Raw genomic sequence first — 4,868 nt, 5'->3', positions numbered from 1 at the left:
TCGATGAATAAGTACCGTAGATCTAAGTCTAAAATAATAAGAAGCAACACTAGATCCTCTGTTAACCAAGTTAGAAATTAGATCTAACGTTAGGCCTATCTAGATCTAGGTCCTAGATCTAGCCTATTGATAATAAGACAAACATGTAGAGCAGCATATTATTTCATATAGGGCCTAGGCCTACAGGAATAACCGTCGTTTCTGGGTATTTATTCAACAATTTCTGACATTTCTTTTACTATTCGTGAGTGAGCCAACACAGTTCAGCGGAACAACCAAAATAGAGAGACTGAAGCTTTTGGTCTAGTTATTTCTAAGACAGAGTCTAACTATAGACCCTATTTATAAATAACAATAAGTTAAAATGGGTGGGTGCTAAATGCAGAAGCCTGAAGTTATAAATTTGATATCTGAAACTGAAAGTGAGGATTGACACAATGTCAATATATCTTCATCCACACTCCACTTCACAGTTTATTCCTGACTGGGTTTCGATCTACTGAAGATAGATGCAGATCTCCCTCCATCTCCCTCTAGATCTAACGTTACATTGTACAAAAAGAAGCTTCATTCTTCTTGCTTTAATCAATCGTGAGTTGGTCCTTGTTAATTGGAGGTGAACCAAACCGGCCCGAAATTCTCTCGATGCCCAATCGGCTAGGAGCCCGTACAAAATACATGTGGTTAACACAGCGGCATAACCGCAACACTGCAAGCAACATACAGGCTGCACTGGGCGACGATGACAATCTAACTTCAATTTCAAAGACCAAATTCTGCTTTCCTTTAACAGAAGAATGATAGTAAACTCTCTAATTTGGTAGAGAAATAACCTAAAATCACAAATACAGTGTGAAATTTTTAAATAGTCCACTTAATTCATGTGGTTATATCAATTTATACGTACTCACCGGAGTGTTCGTATGTCCATTTTTGTGTGGAAAGAAAAGTTTTAGAATGAATAAATTAGATGACGTAATGAGGTCAAATGAATAATTACTTCTGTAACACGATACCACTAGTATCGATGACAAAGAATCGGGGAAATCGCGTATTAATGACGCTCTTAGCCAATGAAAAGGGCGGATTGTGAATATATTTACGCTCATGAATGTCAATGAGGGCTTATTTTTGTCTTCAAATGGTCGCTGTAGGCGGAGCCTAATCTCATTTGTTTTGTGCTGAACGCGCACGCAGCTTTCGGTCTAGTAATATATTATAAGGTCTTTGAGAGGAACGAACCCCTTTCGTATTTAGTCAACTTGCATTTATTTGCACCTGCACGGTGCAACAATCGAGTCAAAGGCCAAATATTGTAAAATATCCATGACAGAGTCACATTTTTTTTTCAAATACTGCTAAAAGGACAAGTGCCAAATGATTATTGTGTTGTTTTCTTTCCTTTTTAATATAGCTCACTTACTTCAACGCATCTTGTCGGTTGTGTAAGTATGCTTTGTTTGCTCAGACTATCTAAATCAAAAGGTTACCGTTAATAACCCTATAAAACAACATTTAAAAACAGTCTCCAGAAAATTACAATTGGTCTAGCTTAAAATGCCAGTGTGAACAAGGGGTGGGAGTATTGACACAGGATTGTGGGGGCCTTGTTGCTATCTGGCAAGGTGTGAAGTGTAGGTGTAAGGATCAAGCCTGGTTTTCGCTTACCTACTGCACAATAATCATTCCGGTTTAAAGGTGTGATTACAACTACATTATTTCATTTCGCTCCAAGTGCGATTCATTTCCATGAAAATTTCAGCAATGAATATATACATAAATTCACATATACATGATATTTACTTTCAAAAGATCTTAAACAAAAATAAGTTTGTTTTATCAATTTAGAATTTCAGATTGAGAATATAAAAATATATATCAGTAGTGGATGGGAGAAACAATAATTTGTCCGGACAAAATAAGGGTATTAAAGTACTTCCCTGATAATAGATGCAGTTCGTAAAATATCGATGAAAAAATAACATGTTTACCGAAATAGCGGTTATCCGATGAACTTGAAGACCGATGACGTAGAATGACTTTTGTCGAAGGTTATCGGAGATCCACGAAGTCTGCTGAAGAATGGTGTCACCGAAGTTTAAGTGTTTTTGACCTGTCGCATGATGCCGAGAAGGACTTAGCTGAAATCAGGGTTGAATACTCAAGTTATATCATCTTGGTTCATTTTGGTTCGCCTACTCAGGCGCGGTTATAGACCCCAAAACCTTGGTAGGGCTCAAATTGGCTTGAGCAATTTCCGATGTTGATTTAAAATACATTGGAGATGGTACGTCGTTAACCCAATACATGTACGTGGGAGACTATATTAGTCAAAGAGATAGGGGGCTTTATTCCGAATTTTGGGTGGGGAAGGTTTGACAGGCTTAACCGGGGTAAAATTGTGTGCTTATTGACCGTACTCACGACATTTTAGCCATTTTGGCCAAATTTTGACCAAAAATGACCAATTTGACCACTCTTTGAAATATGGTCCCTTAACAGAATGCTTTTGTAACCACATTCAATTATAAATAAAGCCCCCTATTTCCTAGACTATATTGATGTGACTAAGCAGGTAATCCTCGGGCTCCTGGCCAAACAACGTTTATAAATATCAAGCGCGGAAGGGGGGGGGGGGGCGTAGCGACCGAGAAAAGAAACACATATTTAAGTGTACCACCCATTTTTGATAATACCAGAAGGATTTCCCTCAAAAATTTGTAAATAATAATTCCGTGTGTAATACATTTCATTATTTAGGTCTATTTAATATCATATTAGCTTTATAATCGTTTCCATGAATTTCCTTTTCAGTTTGTCATCTTTAGAGTAGTAAATATAACCTTTCTAAAGAGGAAGGAATTTATTCCTTGAAATGCAGCGCGCGTAACAGCTGCACTGCTAAAGCCAGGGTAATTATGCTGCATGTAGAGCGCTTGGAGACTTCTGACAAAGAAAGCATTAAGCGCTATATAAGCAAGTATAATTATTATTATTAAAAGATGACTACCGGGTTGTGGTCCTGTCTGAGATCCTTAAATTCACTGAACCATCTATACATTTCAGACTCATCTCTCAGTGTCCTTTCATCTTCGATTGAGCTATCATCAGTCACAAAGCTATCAGCTGAGAAAGTGACGTCACGATGCTATCAAGGTCTGATCTCATCTCCATGGTGGCCTGAATGGACATCGCATATAGACCAAATCGCGAATATTGACGACGGAATTCGCGACATTATGAATTTCGTCGCGATTTATTCACGACGTCGCCAATTTCATCGTAAATTTGTTTTGCTTGCCTGGGCGCTAAGCTGGTTGAAATCAATTCGCCTGCTGCTAAATTTCTCCACTCACAACAGGGTCTGCATTCATTTAGTCTAATGCATTTCTGTCCATTAACTTTTCGCCTAACAACCATGGTCCAATAAACATTTGGTCCAGTCATTACTTCGTCTTATCACCTGTTCGTCTATGACCATCTCGTCTCATAACTAGTTGGTCTAATATCAATTTTATTTTCCTTAACTTCGCCCAATTAACACTTAGTTCAATTAGACCAAATGGCATATGAAATAAATGACAATTAGACCAACTTGGTTATTAGACGAAATGGCAGTTTCACCATGTTGATAGTGGACGAACTGATGGTAGACCAAATGAAAGCAAACGAGTTGGCATTAGATTACTTGAAAATAAACCATTTAAACGACAGAACGATATCCACTGCTATCCATATGCATAGGCGGATCCTGGGGGGGAAGGGGCCGAGGGGCCCGCCCCTCCCCCACCCATTGTCAGAGCAAAAAAAAGGGAAAAAGAAACAAACAAACAAAGGAGGGGATAGAGAATAGAAAAAAAAGGAAGAGGAAACGAGGGAATAAAATAAGATGAGGGAAGACATGGAAATAAAAAGAATCTTTCATGTCACTATATAAAATTTTCGCTCGCTTCGCACTCACATTGCCGGTTAGGTGATAACTCTCATCTTGAACCTTTCCTCATCATCTGGTGTTGTTCCTGAGTCTTTTAAAACAGCCTTTGTTTGCCACTTTTGAAAACAAAACGCAGTCTGGAAACTAAAGATTTCAAGAGCTACAGACCTATTGCTAATTTCCCATTTCTTAGTAAAGTTCTTGAAAGAATTGTTGCTCTTCAGCTCCGAACTCACCTTGATAAAAAGGGGCTGTTTCCACCAAATCAGTCAACTTATCGCCATTTTCATTCTACTGAAACGGCCTTGTTAAAGGTTCAGAATGATCTTCTGCTTGCTGTGGATAAAGGACAAGAGGCTATTCTTATCCTTTTAGATTACTCAGCTGCGTTTGACACGCTGGACCATGGTGTTCTTCTTCAACGTTTGGAACATGATTACGGCTTCAGCGGAACTGTTCTTCTTTGGCTGTAATCCAACCTTGCCGGACGGAGCCATAAGGTTGTCGTGAATGGTTCATTTTCTAAACCCTTTTCTCTGCCCTATGGTGTCCCGCAAGGCTCCGTTATCGGACCTCTCTTGTACATCCTGTATACTGGTCCTTTAGGAAGGATTATCAACTCCCATACAGGTATCCAGTATACTACTAATGCTGATGATACTCAGATATATCTCACCATGAAGCCAGCTGATCGAGGTGTTGTTGTTTACAGACTGTCTGCCTGCATCGCTAGATATCAAGCGATGGTCATCTAACAACAAGCTTCAGCTCAATGAACTAAAAACTGAGATGCTGCATGTTTTCTCTAGGCTTAGAAGGTCAGGTCATTCATCTTGTTTAGATTTTCTCGCTGGAAATATCAGTGGTTCAGATACTGCAAGGGACCTTGGAGTTATTAATGATAACAACTTTACCCTTAACCCGCATATCAGAA

This window comes from Lytechinus variegatus, chromosome 6 (assembly GCF_018143015.1).
Source record: "Lytechinus variegatus isolate NC3 chromosome 6, Lvar_3.0, whole genome shotgun sequence".
Taxonomy (NCBI): domain Eukaryota; kingdom Metazoa; phylum Echinodermata; class Echinoidea; order Temnopleuroida; family Toxopneustidae; genus Lytechinus; species Lytechinus variegatus.
Note: the sequence above shows the minus strand (reverse complement) of the source record.